Genomic DNA, 15,677 nt, shown 5'->3' with positions numbered 1-15,677 from the left:
GGTGGGAGCATTCCCACAGTGATGTTAGGTGAGAGTGGAGAAGAGATTTAATGATAGAGAGACTGTTGGGGGTGCGGATGAGAGGTGGGAGGGAGTTCCAGTGGCGTGTGAGGCAGAAGGAAAGAAGATGTTTACCAGCTGGGCGGGAGGGTTTATGCAGTTCAATTAGATTTTGGTGGTTGGATCGTAGGCATCAGTTAGGAAGATGCATTTTAAAAGTTGAGATGAGGGAGGGGCACAGAGAAGGGCTAAATATAAGTTTATGTGCTTGGATGAGTTGTGTCTAGATAAGATAATTGGGGAGTTCAAGTCATTTCAATTGGTGTAGGGAGGTACAAGTGATGGGTGTTGGATCTCTGGCCAGTTGCGAATTTTGCGATCTTATAGTAACAGGAAGAGAGTTTAGTTTTGAGGGAGGAGTGCAGGTTGGTAAGGATAGAGGTTCCATATAGTAGGGATGGGATTAGGTAAGAGTTAGCAAGAGTGAGCCTGGTATCGGGGAGAGATAAATTGGTAATGACAATAAAGCAAGCCTAGTTTTTTTGTGAGTTTTTTTGATATTTGCCTGCAAATGGTTGTCAAGCTTTAGCTGGTCATCAATTAGGATACCTAAGAGTTTGGCAGTGGAGACAGTTTCAAGAGAAGTGTTGTCTTTACTGGTAATAAGGAAAGAGTGTTTATCTAGGGAAATACTTCAGGAGGGGGAAAATAACATTAGTTTAGTCTTATTAGCATTTAGGGCTAAATGGTTCTGAAGCATCCACAGCTCTGTAGCAGAGAATGCTTCTTGGGTAAGTTTCATTAGTGTAGAAGTGCAGGAGGAAGAGCAAATTATTGTCGAATCGTCTGCATATTGAATGTGTAGAGTTAGGGATGGCCTGGTGGAAGTCATTGGTGAAGAAATCTGGAAACAATCATCTATCCTATATCTTCATAAAGTGTTATATTCAGCAGACTTCATATACTTTAAACCCATTGCCTTTCTTCCTCCTCTGTCCACATTTCTCAGACAGTGTGTTCACCATCAACTTCTGGCAGAAAATGGATTCTGTCTTCACTATAGTACAAAAAAACTCTACTCACATTCCTCAACATCATCTATCTCTGCAGGAATTACAGTAAACTGGTCTTGATTATATTAGTAGACCTAGTCAAGGATTTCAGTAAGATCACTTATCAGAAACTACTAGGATTGCCTCCTACAACCACTGCTGAGTTTCAAAGCCGTCTGTGTGACACATCTCAGAGAAATAGTATGGTACACACTCTTATTTTCTGTCATTCCCAGTAAGTGTACTTCAATAATCTACACTTGACCCACTTATATTTAACATATTTATAAAAGACCTCCCTGCAACTGTCGAACAAGCCTTAATAGTCCAATATGCGGATGATTCCACCCTAATCTGTTCAGCCCCAAACATGACTGAACTCCAACTAACAGCTTAGGAATCCTTCTCAATAGAATTTTGACTCCACCCCCCCCCCCAAAAAAAAAAATAATGTCATTGACACCTAAGCATTGTTCTAACAACAACAACCTTTTCATAATTCCATCCGTGAACAATATTAACACTGGGTTTGTCACTCACAAAATTACTGTACACCATTATAAAAGAAAACCTAAAATTCAACCTCCAATTTCAAGCTGCAGTTAAGAAATCCCACCAAAAAACTAGGTCTCCTGTACAGATCCAAGCATTTCCTTGTCGGCAGTAGCAAGAAAGCTACACCCTCTGCCTACATACTCCCAAGTCTATGCTGTGATGCTCCATTTTTCACAAACTTACAACCTACCTAAATATAAATGCGGTTTGGTAACAAACCAATTTGTCCAGTGACACATTCAGGTGGGGGTTAGATAGAAATAGTAATGGGAATGAAGAAGATAGAGGAAGGAAGATAACTTGGGGGGTGGGATGAGAGGGTTAAATGGAAATGTAGGAAGATTGAGAAGAAATGAGGTAAGGGTAGACAGTGGCTTAATGGGATTTATGCAAGTGTAACTGGGTAAGGAATCATATTTTGGCATGAACTTGCTAAGACAAGTTCTATGTCCAAGATGACCTGTGAGTGTTCATAAGGTAGGTAGGCTTGGGGTAACAGTGGGGGCGTGGTGTACTGGGTGTATGCATTTTTTTTATTATTATTATATAGGTATATTCGGCAATGGGTGGTTGAGTTTAGTTCCTTTGGTGATTTTGTGAGGTTGCCTTGTGCATGGTGGGGGGAGAAACACAGAAGACAGTGTATTTGTTGGTTGGATGCAGGATGTGGATGTTAACAGATAAAGATAAAAAGCTGTATGTCGTTGTGTGCCATGTCTGAGTGTGGCCAGCTGAAAGTAGAGAGGAGGTGTGAGAGACCAGTTACTGTACACCATTATAAAAGAAAACCTAAAATTCAACCTCCAATTTCAGAATGGGGTGGGTTGTTTGATTGTGGTTGACACTGAGCTGCTTGTGTTCAGAGGACCTCTGTCTCTCCACCAACTGGATTGCTATTATTGATGTGGTGTTGAGTGGACTTGGTTCTGGTGTCAGGCTGTGGCATCTGGTGGCTTGTGTGCTGCAGCTTATAGCCCTGCTGCTGATGCCACTTTTTGTGCTGTCTCTAGGGGACACCAGCGGGCCTTGGGAGTTGAGGTATCCATCCTGGCCTGCATGTGTTTTGGGAGGAAAAGGGGAGAAGAAAAAAGAGGTAATGATAATACAAATTCTGTGGGGTACGCTTTGGTTGCGTGCTTCATGTGGGTGCATCATTATGTTTTTGGGTCCTTTGGTTGCTGGATGCTTTGTTTTTGAATGTGTGTTTAGCGGCAGGGCCAGGTATTTGTTTTATGAATGATATTGTGTTGGAGGTTCAATTGTGGTTCGCCTGACTGCTGGAGGTGTGTATATTTTCTGCAGGTGCCATTGTTGGTTCCATGCATGGGCTTTGCATGGTGCAATGCTGGTGTTAGGGGTAGCGGAGGTCTTTGCTTGGTCCACATGTGACAGTTGGCTTGGGGTGCAACTGGCATGGGGCTGCTGTGGGCTTTTGAATACATGTGCTGCTTTTGGTGTACCAGATATTCTGGGGTGCATGGTTCAGCAGATGAGTGGCACATCTGCTGATGTTTTGAGGGAAAATGGTTCATGTTTGGCCTTTGGTTGATGCTGTGGTGTTTGAGGCATTGCTGCCAGTTTGAAGAGTTGCTCATGTGTGTGAGAATAGCTCCTGGTAACGGCTGTTTCTGCATGTGCATAGTGTGATTAACGGTTGTTGAGCCTTTTCTTTTAGAGCACTTGACAGTTAATTTTAGCAAAGGATTTACAACTTTTCCAGGATGCTGCTTGGCAGTGGGTGGTTTGTTGACCAGAAATTTCTGCATTTGGAAAGTCAAAGAAGTGTAGTTACCTCCTCTTCCTGATGTACATATCTCAATGTACAATATAGTATCTCTACAAAGTTTATAGTTTTGTATGAGATTTATTATGAAATAGACAAATAACATTCCTTTACTACAGTTCATAGTGTAGTACAACATTCATTATGCCGTACAAATGCCTTTACTGATCCTTGAATTGCTACTGTAAGAAGTTTAGTAACCCATTTACAGTCATTGTCTGTTTAATCCTACAGTTGTTTTTATATTTTTGATGATGTTACTAATTTTAATGTAAATAAAGTGCAAGCAACTACATATATTACTTTTTAGCCTTTTTTTTTTTTTTTTTTTTATATAACATAGGGCTGAGCAAGAAAATAGTTCACTGATGCATTGTTGAGGCATTTCCACAAGTTTAACGAGTTGTTCACGGGTGAGAAAATGGTTCCTGGTAACAGCTGTCCACGCATGTGTATAGTGCGATTAACAGTCATGGAGCCTTTCCTTTTTAATTGTTGCAAGACCTATTCCATAAGTAAGAATATTGCATTGTAATCATTCTGTGACCTTCCTAGTTGAAATTATTAGTAAACTATTAGTAAGTGCTCTACATTTTGCCCATTTGTTCCACATTATGACAAACAGTGTTCCTCATTTTGGAGATAGAAGGATGAGAGTTATGGGTTATAGCTCAAGATTTTCACTGTACGTTTTTCAGGTGAAACATGTTAGCGTGGATATGGGTATGCTGTAAGGTTAAGTTTCAAGGTGTCAGGTAATAGTGATCCATATTTCTTTCTTTACCTTAGTTAGTTAGGGTTTTGGCAGGAATAGCATCTGTGCATGTCGGAGTGTACCTAGGCTGGATGTGGAGTATATGTATAGTGCACATGGCCGTAGGTAGTTATAGGCGCATGTTAGTGTACTGAGGTGCTCTTGACAACAAACTAGTCCTATAGGGATCTGAGTTGGTAGTGTTGAGGAGTTGAGTGGGGTAGTCATTCCAGAACTAGTATGCGAATCTATGTGACTCTGGATTCACCTATTTGTGGCTTGAATGTTGAACACAAAGGGGAATAGAAGGTAAATGGGGGAGGGGAGTAGTGAGAAGGAAGGCTTAAGCTGTAGTATAGGCAGAACTAGGAAACATGAGAAAGGGAAGAGTGAGAGGGGTAGTGCAGTTGCTGATACATGGTGATAAAGGTGTGGTGGATAGGCTTAGGGGAGAGGATTTGTGCCTTGGAGGCTTATTTGGTAACTGGCATAGTAGATTAAGTGTAGGAGTTACTAATAATCTGTTTTTTGCAGTCCAATTTCACCTTTAATAGATTATGATAACTTTTGTCACAACTATGTAATGTTCTATCCAAGTAGTAATAGAGCCTCAGATTTGGCAAGGGAAAGTGTATCGACTGAGGTCATTTAGAGGGTGTGGAGGTAGTCTTCAAATGCCTTTTTATCCCTCTATTACAGAGGCTTTACATTTGTTTTTTCTTTGCAGATGGTGGTGCTGCAATGGGTGTTTCAGCTGCTGGAGCTCTACTCAGTGAGGTTACAGATGGTGGAAGTGTAGAGTTTGTATCAGCCAGTGGTCCAAAGGAAGTGGTCTCATCAGATGATGGATGCTAGTCGAAGAGGTATTTTGGCTACTGGGGTGGTATGCAGTGAGGTCACAGGTAGTGATATAATTTTCCCATTAATGTATAGGTATTGTGTCAGCTGCTCATGCCATTTCCTGATTCAGAAGTTGAGCATGAATTAATAGATGGGGTTTCTTAAGGATTTTCTATTGAATCAAGGAAGGAGGGGTCAGTTCCTAGGAATATTCATCTCTTAAAGAGGAAGGAAGAGATTGTGTAGGTTAGGTGGATTAGGAATGGTGGGCAGGTAGGTTATTGGGTTTGTTTGATATTCTTTCCTTTTGGGCTGCTATGAGTTGGTATGTTATATGTATGATGGTTTCAGAGTAGGTAGGGTTTGATGGAGTATTGTAGGTATGCAGGTGTTTTGGGAGATATGTGAGGAACTGAATGTTCCATTGGTTAGGCAGAAGTTAAAAGGCTTAAGCAAAGCATTGTTTTGGTACTTCTAGTAGATGTAGGCCAGGGATTGTTTCTTTACTAGATGTGAAGGTAACACATTGAAATAAAAGCTCTGAGTGGGAAATCCATGGACAAGAAGCAGATTTTGTTGAGCTTTTTGGCAGATGGACTGGGTTGTTCATGGGGATTTGCATTTTGTTAGAAACGTGGCAGGAGGTATTGGGTTGGGGACATACTTTGGGCGGTGTTGGTTTGTGGCTTGTTAGAAGGCAGGAGGAAGGATGACTGGAGGAGGGATGATGACTATTTGGAGTTAGTTTCAATTTAGCTGGCATCATAGGCTTAGCAGGAGAAGTTGTTGGGGAATAGGTTTCATTTTTACTTGCTTAATATGGCAGTGTTATGGGCTGCTGGTGCTGATAGAGAAGGTGTGTCAGGTGGGCTTAGAAGGATTAGATGCTTGTTGAAGAAATCTGGGTCTGCTATTATAAGGATAGCATATGGTAGGGCTTTGCTAGCTTTGTTAAATTTGTGTTGCAGCTGCCCGGGGAAGGGGTTTGGTGGAAAGGATTGTTAAGTTATTTGGTTCAGGCTTGGGAACAAGGTAAGGCAGTTCAGCTCGTCAAGGAGGATTTAGCTGTGATTAGTATAGTTGAACAGGTGACAGGGTTATGTGAATTCACCAAATTCTTGTACGGTGGTTCATATGCTTGAAGGGTTGGGGTTAGTTTGATAGTGTGAAGATGGCAGACATTGACTATTGACAAGATAGGTTTTGTTGCAAGGGTTAACATTGGTAAAGGGAGGTTCACTGGGCAGCAGTCTATGTGGCATTTGCTTTATGGATGTATTGAAGTCATTAAGAGGGTGGTTCATTGGACAGCAAATGCTTTCTTGCTTTATAATGGATAGTTGATATGATGGCAAGATTACTATTAAGTTGATCTTTTAAAAAAGGAAATCTCATTTTGGACATTATGATATCCATTGGGTGGTAAAAGTGGGCTGCAGTTTGGCATGATGGCATGCAATTGACCTTGCTTTGTTCAGTTGGCATTCTATGTCTTAGAGTGCTGGTGATACATTTGGCAGCTAATGACCTGGGAATAATTACAGAGCTACTGTTGCTAGTTAGGATAAGTGAGGATTTGTTTAATTTACAGAGGTTATACAAGGGTATGGGTACTGCTTTGGCGTGGGAGAGGGATCATTGGTTTAATTTCAGCCACTTAGGCAATTGGCTGCTTTGGGTATTTATATGATAGGGCTTTGGGAGGTTGATGACAAGGATCCAGTTTGGTTTAGAGAGGATGGAGTACACCGAATGATGTTTGGCTTCACCCCATTTAATGTACGGTTTGTTTTGTTTTGGAAGGTTTTGTTGGAAGTTTTGGTAGGAAGGAGGGGTGACAGCCAGGTCAGACTGGTGGGTGAAGAAGAGGGGCAGACTTGTCCCTCTTCTGTTCCCCCTCTGGTGTTGGATGTTCATTACAATGAGTTGGGAAATGAATGTGAGCGATAAGACACTGCTTGATAAGTAAAATAAGTGAGCGGAGATAAGGACGCTGCATATTTGGTCAGGGTGAGCAAGGTCACACTGCCCTAATTAATAGTTAAATTGATGATTACGCTGTGATTAATAATAGTTATATGGATGTTTATGCTGTGATTAATAAATAATATTGGTCAATAAAGTTATGTTTATTGAATTTTAATAAAGGTCATCAAATGTCATTTGGTGTGATGTGTTTATTGAAGGCGACCGAGACAACTATAATTGCTAAATTTTCAGTCAACACATCTAACAAACTTTGCACTGCACAGCTGTGAAACTCCTCAACTGGATGGAACTGTGCAATGACTTTACTCAAATTTGAAAATAACCAGTGACATACTGCACTATCCTGAAAAGTGCCCCCATCTAAAAAATCTGCTGCAGTGGTATAATCCAAACAGTCAAGTACAGTCCAGATGCAAATGCCTTGTGTCATCGAACAAAACCCATAATTCTGCTCGTAATGCTTTCTACTCTAACTTTACATCTAAAATTTGTAAATCTGCCCCAAAAAGTATCAGACAACTTATAAGCTCACTTTCCTTTAACACAAAACTGAAGCTATATCTCAACGGTAACTAACAATATTCCTGTTCTGTTGCCCCTGGATAACGCTATAAGTAAACATTCAGCATACCCATCACTTTTCCTTTATTACTAATAGCAATATCCTGTCAGTAGAACTACTAATTACAACTCCTGAGATATAACTAGTGGCAAGATCCCCTAGTGTAACTAACTACAACTCCTGAGCTATTACTAGTGGCAATACCCCGTAGTATAACTACTAATTACAACTTCTGAGATATTGCTATTGCCAATATCCCTTAGTAAAACTACTAACTACGGATTAATATTACATTATCAAACTTTTAAAAGTTCGAAAGTCATATGGTCAAGACCATATGAACGAACTTTTAAAAGTCAAATGTTTCAGCAGGGATTTCCATACAGTGTGGAACGGGAATATTTCCCTTTCCTGCACTGTAATGTGATCTCGGAGTTGGTGTATTTAAAGAGCGGGGGGTGTGGACTACAGGGGGGCTTGCCCTCTGCTTAAAACGACCTGGTAGGTTTTATCTGTTGTTTATTTTTTTTTAGCTTTTCAAACTTTTAAAAGTTTCTTCATATGGCTTCGACCATATGACGTTCGAACTTTTAAAAGTTCAATTATGTAATATACACCCACTAACTACAACTTCTGAGATATTACTAGTGTCGATATCCCCTAGTATAACTGCTAATTACAACTCCTGAGATATTACTAATAGAAATATCCCCTAGTATAACTACTAATTACAACTCCTGAGATATTACTAGTGGCAATATACCCTAGTATAACTATTAATTGCAACTCTTGAGATATTACTAATGGCAATATCCCCTAGCTCATTTACTGCAATGGAGCTCAGGAAGTTTGCACTGTCACTTCCAGTGGGCGAACCCTAAGCCTTTTGACAGAATCAAATTATGTCCTCACATCAAATGCTGATATCTCTGGAACCACAGATGAAAGAAGTATGAATGGCAAACTCTTCAGAATAAGCTGTTTTTATATTGGTAGTATTCTTTACGTTCTAAGTCTTAAACCAAATTTTAAAAGTTGCAATAAACACAGTAACTATTACTGGTAAAAACAACGTACAGGAAAAACAAAAATTGGTAAAAACAACGTAGAGGAAAAACAAAAATTGGTAAAAACAACGTATAGGAAAAACAAAAATTGGTAAAAACAACGTAAGGAATAACCTTTCAGTGCCTTTGGAATACTGGGTTGAATAACCTTTCAGTGCCTTTGGAACGCTATTTTTATTGAGTTGAATAACTCTTTTGTGTGCCTTTGGAAACGTCATTTTACTGAGGTCATTTCGCTCCAGTTTGTTGTCTTTATACAGTAACTATTACATTTGTAATATTTTGTAAACAACAAAATATCTCAGCAACTTCTCAAGTTACACGCACACTGTCTGCAGCATTTTATACATCAAGCTGGGAACTTTCATATGAGCCTAAGGAGTTCTACATTGTTACTTGGTTGTGGAGATATTTAGAAAAATGTGAAAATTATGTCTATGTAAATTAATAACATAAAATCAACAGCTAATATATATTTACCTGCACTAGACAGAGGTCAAATATTAATGCAGCTGTGTTTACTATTGTATAAGCTTTAAGATGAAATCTTTTAAAACCTTGTGCATTGCATGGTTTTGAAATTATTGCTGCAAATATGAACATGCAATATTTGACGCCTAGAGGTGTCAGTAGGAATTAATTGCAGATGCACCTGGAGGCATCACTTGGAAGTAATGAGCTAGTATAATTACTAATTACAACACCTGAGATCTTACTAGTGGAAATTTCCCCTAATATAACTGCTAAGTTCAACTCCCAAGATATTACAGGTGGCAATATCCCTTAGTATAACTAGAAATTACGTCAGCGGAGATATCTGTTACTTCATCTCACTCCTCTCTACTCGTCTTTGTACCATAATACAGTCCTTTTACACTTACCCTCATTATTCCGTTCCTTTCCCTACCCTTGTTCTCCTCAGTCTCTTCAATCTTCACCTCCCTTTCCTGACAGTCTTCATTGATTTTCCTTTTTATTTCGTTCTGTGTATTTCTCACTCTCTCATTATGTCTTCCACCCCTTCTGCTTATGTCTCAGTTCAATTTTCTCCTTCTACCCCTCCTCATTTTTGTGAAGAATACCCACCAGTTAATGATTATTGTTAATATAAATGTATTTTGCATTATCTCTTTATTTGGTGCTTAATGATGACTGCTATTACAAACTCAGTCTATTGCTTATTGTTCATTATTTATGTTAAACTTTCTTTGTAATTGCTTATTGCAGTTTGTTTATTATTATTATTATTATTATTATTAGTAGTAGTAGTAGTAGTAGCAGTAGTATTACTGTTCTTCTGTACTGAAGTTTTTCTCCCCGGGACTTTACTGTAAATTGATAACCTGTTGCTTAGCTGGACCTTCCCAGTAATTAAACACCAATAAATAAATAAATAAAAATTGAAAAAGCCCTTTGCTGGAACAAAAACCCAATGAGAATCAACAGAAACCAAAAACTGAAGGTACCAATGTAGATCAAGTCATATATCCAATACAACAACAAGTATAGCAGTCCAATGTAGTAAAACCACACAAGTAAAGTTTAATAGTAAGCACTTTCACAATACAACTAAGGATTGCTTCATCGGACATCTGAATAAAATTACTGATCAGATTTTAAATGCATCCTAATACAAGTACACCAATCAAAATGCGTTGTTCACAGAAAGGACCCTCCTCCCATATAACAAACCAATTAGTCCTGCTCATAAAACATGCCCAACTAAATAATAAAGATATAAAATATATAATACATAAAATATGTAAATAACATGTTACATATATAACACAGAATATATATTGTAAAGGAAACATAATAAAATATAAGCATATTTAAAAAGTGCACTCAAAAATAAGTGCATTACCTAAGGGGGCGAGTTTTAAAAATCAGTTTCAAGGGCACGGAATCATTAAGGCCCAGTCCCCTGTGAGCTCCCAGTCTCAATATCCATTCTATCTCGGCGCATTCCATCCTACTGACAAAGTCCCCTTGTCTAACGTCTAACCTTTGTATGTGTAAAATACATTCTATATTAACAGCACAGAAAGCTTTCTGAAATTTACTGTCAACTATTCTGTTAGTAGTATTGATTACCTAGATGTGACTGTGCTTAAGTGCAATAATCAATGGAGCACAAAGTTACACAGGAAGCCTTGTTATTGTCCAGCTTATCTGCATCGTAAGAGCATGCACACACCTCATGTCTTTTCAAATATCATCGAGGGACAGGCAATGAGGCCATCCCGCTTATGCTGTGAGGAGATGGACTAAACTACGGAGTTGAATAGCTTAAAAGAAAGTTTCCAGAAGAGAGGATATAATGAACGAGATATAGAAAGAGCATGCCTCAGGGTTCAACAGGAGAGGAAATGTAGAGCCAAACCTTATTTTCCCCTCCACCATTGGCTGTTGATCATATAGCTAGAGATCGTGTTGGGGCAGGTTTGGTGCCCATGGTTATACCCTACGCTGCCAATTATGCATGGTATAAAGATTTAATAGAGAAGAACTGGCATATCTTATTAATGGATGACAAGACAAGGGAGTTAGTGAGGAACAGACCCAAGTTTGCTTTCAAAAATATGAGAAGTCTCAAACAACAACTTTGTTATCCTAGAGACCGGGCCACTTTACAGACTGATCTGTTTGGAACACGCAAATGTGGGTATTGTGCTCAGTGTCATTTTATAGATCTATCTATATTTTTCAGGCACCCAGAAACAGGATATCTTTGGGAACTGAGGGTATGAGCGGACTGTAATACCTCCAATGTGGTATACTTGGCCCATTGTGTGGTCTGATTTAGTTACTATGTAGGTAAGACCAACAGAAGGCTTAGGAAATGTATACGTGACCATGTATACTGTACTAGAAAAAGACTGGATTATAATGCTTTGGCCAAACATACTTTGGCCAAGGGTGTTGAGCATACCTTTGTTTTTTAAGTTTTACACATACAAAGGTTAGACATTAGACAAGGGGACTTTGTCAATAGAACTTCTAAAACTCTGGACTAGCTTGTGTATATTTCATGGTAATAACGTCGCAAAAACAGTTAGTCCTGGTCGTTCTGGTATGAATGTATTATCTGACTACTACAAAAGAGGATGACAAATAACAGGGAAGGAAATTATATATTTACAACAAGTATTTCATAACAAGTAGTTCAACAAACTGAAATCACGCTTTGCCCTTGTTAGGCTGGTGTATGGGTCATTTACTGTGCTGGACCAGGGTAAGAAGAAAGAGAAGTGGCATCTAACAAAAAGAGTAGACAGTAAAGGCAGGGGTAAACGCATGCCAGTTTAAGAGCTCCTTAGGTTGTTCATAGTGTGGAACCACATTCAGAGCAGTAGTTTACCTAAAAAAGCAGACTACTCAATGTGGACTAAATGAGGAAAACACACACTTGACCCTTGAGGGGTTGTTATTAGTCAAAGGCAAATGTTTAGGCAAATAAAGTACTTGTTTAGGTGTTTATCAGCTACCAATGATCCTGTTGAACAAAGGTATTCAGTAAACAGCCACATGAAAGCACAGAATAAGAAAGATAAGTATATTAACTTTGGGGAAGACAGAGACATTTATAAAGAAGTTTCAGTTAGCTTTTCACTAAGGTTTTTGAGGTCAGCTTTCCAATAAGAGAGGGAATAATCTGAAACCAATAAAAAGGAAAAAGTAAATATTAGAACAGCTGATAAGAAAGGAAAAGAAGAAGAAGCAGGAGCTGGTAGCTAGCAGTGCTCTTCCTCAACAGAAAGACTGCAAGATGCACTAAAAGGACTTTCCTTAAAACAGTGCCAGGACAGATCAGGTTTATACTGTTAATGTGTGCATCTGCAATGAAACTCGCAAAGCCAGGCATGTTTCTCTGGATGCTGTCACAAAGATAAATAGCAGCAAGGAGCAATGAATAACTAAACTCAACTTATAAGTCAATACTGCCTGTTGTATATTTGGCCATGCAGGAGGAAGGCATGTTTTACTCTGTCATATTCCTGCCTGGTAAACAGCAATCTGTCCACAGTTTGAGAGGAACTGCTTTTTAATGGAAGTAACCTAAGTGGATTCGTGGAAGGCAAAGATAGTTCATTCAATGGACATTTTAATTTTATTAATTGACTGGTAGCAATGACACATCTTTATAAGTATCTATTCCTAGTACAGTGTTACAAAAGGAAGGGTGCTAAGACGACAGGATTTCCAGACAGGGAAGTGTATTTTCTATTGACTGATGTGAACATGGATGGACAGTATTGCTGCATACCAGGGACAAGGTGAGTGTAGTCAAGCTGTGACAGAGAAGCAAGGGGCAAGATTTCAAAAGGCTTGCTGTCAGTGTAAGTCTGCCCTGATTCCAAAAGACTTGCTCTTTTTAATTTTTCCAAGTGATTTTGGGTTTCTGATATCAAGATGGGAATGGACCCCATTTCTAAGTCAAAGCATGATTAAAGTTCATGAAATTAGTATTGTTTTAATCTTTGATGTCAGCCAGTTGTGCTCTTCACAGCACCTGCAATGCGCCCAGCAATGTCTCCTTCTGCAGTTCGTATGGAGGTACATGTATTGGTAACATATCTAAATACAATTGTAAATTCTTTTTTATAAGAGCTGTTGCTCCTATTACTATTGGAACTGTCTGGGTATCTTTCTTCCACATTGCTCTTATTTCTGCCTGCAGATCCTGATATTTTATGACTTTGTATGCAAGACACTGTAGTCACTGGGTGTGGCAATTTCAATGATTAATGCTACTCTTGTCTTCTTTTCTTGGACCACTACATCTGGTTTTCTAGCATCTATTTTTTTAACTGTTGGTAATGGATGATCCCATGTGATGTAGACTTCTTCATTTTCTGTGATGCTTTGCGGCTCATGTTTCCAGTGTTTTGTGGCCACTTCGATACCATAATGTTTGCACAATCCCCAGTGCAACAGTCTCGCCACATTATTATGCCTTTCAGAATGCAGTCCTTCTGCCATTAGTATGTCGCAACCAGCAACGAGGTGTGCAACCGTTTCCAATTCGGTTTTGAAAAACCTACATTTGTCTGTTTCTCCCACATGTTCAATGGACTTTATAAAGCAGCCCACTATCTTGGGTCACCAATATTAACCTTTCATCTCTTAGTTTGAATTTGCCTCTCCTTAACCATCCCTGTGTTCATTTCTGATCAACATGAGGTTCTTCCAGAAATTTTCTATACTTGCAACACTCATGCTCTGCCTGTACTGTGTACTTCCAAGGCTGCTATCACATCTTGTTCAGTTTGTTCACTGATTGATTCTTTGTCTAGCAGAGAAAATATGCTTGTACCCAATATGCCTATACCTCTCCATTCATTGTCTTTGTTTAAATGCCCAGAGTAAAGGGTCACTACTGGCTCATTGTCCCAGTTCCTTGTCTGTGCACTGCATACCAATGACATTCCATCTTCTAGCCATTCTAGCCTCTCAGCCAGTTTTAGACATAGTTTCTCATCTCTCCTAGGTTCTAAAACCATATGTTATGCACAACAGCATCTACATTCTTTAGTAAACTTAATTTTCATGGTAATATCTCCTACCTTGTCTGCTTTGAACTGGCAGATTTGCTCTTGATAGTTTCTTATTATTATTGTCTTCTAATTTCATGGCCCTTGGCAGCTGAAGTGCTCCCCTGTCTGTATTTCTGTTATGCTGTCTGCTCTGCTTTTATGCATAGCCATTTTCTTTTTGACCTTTGTACCATGACTTGGGAAAGAATGAACTTTTATATATTTCCAATAAGCTTGCCTCCTCTTGTGTGTAATGGGGACTATATCTCACTAGCATCTTTAGCAGCCAATAGTTCTTCTAACTTTTTTATGAATTCCCATATTAACCAAAAACTTCAGCCATGACAACCAAAGCTATATTAACACAATTTAGCTCATAAGCAACTTTCAAAGTAACATAAGTTAGTGTCACATCACTATTTCTTTACATACTTTGATCTAATCCTCTTTTTGTGTGGCCTAAACTGACGATTCCCATTCACCAAAGTTCCTACATTAGGCATATGAGGCATTGACCCTCGATAGTGTTTCCAAGGCAGATGCCACACACTAAAAACATGTTGATAAGATTATCTGCCAGCTTACCTGGGAATATCTGTGGATACCATAAGATAAGATAAAGAACGTGGATAGTGAAGTTTGGTCAAACCTGCTCTCAGCTTTCTGTTACTACAACCATTGCAAGTACAAGTACATTAGATCCATCCATCAACCCAATCATCCATCCATCCTTTGCACCTTTTTCCCAATCTGCAATGCCTGTGGCATCTTCACTATGCAGACATGAAAATAACGGAGTTCTTTCAACAGAGAGGAAAAATTGTTCTACTTCTAGAAACTCCTCAACCACAGAAGTCTTCTTTGTCACACAAAATGGGCCAAGCTATCCTGGAAAGTTATATTATTTCTGCTGCTTTTGCTTGCAGCATCATTATTTATTTTATTACCCAGTGATCAACATGACCCTAGGTTAGGATGTGGGCAAACTAAGAGTTTCTTCCTAAGATTGTTCCTTGTCATAGTGGAGAGGTCTGTGTTCCCCTGGCACTCTTGGAGATGTTTTTTTCTGTAGCTTTGTGTTCCTTATAGAGTAGCCCTTGTAAAGTACTTCCAAATAAACAAACAAGCAAACAAACAAACACAAAAGTTAAAATATATAAAAAATATCAAAAAAGAATACTGAAAAAAAAGTTTCATTGACCTAACAACTTGAGTAAACACTCTAAAACAAACATATCAGTCAAACAGGCACACACACACACACACACACACACACACACACACACACACACACACACACACACACACACACACACACACACACACACGTACACATATCTATGTATATAAGAAACACACATACATATACACACATATGCACATGTACACATACCAAAGAAATCTCACCCATTAATTAATTATCCTATTGGAATGACTTCCAAGGGATATCCATATTTAATCCATTTGTGACTATAGATTTTAAATTTTAAACTATACATTGCATATATTTTCTCCAGATATTTTGTATATGGTTAACA

Source organism: Protopterus annectens, chromosome 5.part0 (genome assembly GCF_019279795.1).
Source record: "Protopterus annectens isolate FY-2018-M chromosome 5.part0, PAN1.0, whole genome shotgun sequence".
Lineage (NCBI taxonomy): Eukaryota > Metazoa > Chordata > Ceratodontiformes > Protopteridae > Protopterus > Protopterus annectens.
Note: the sequence above shows the minus strand (reverse complement) of the source record.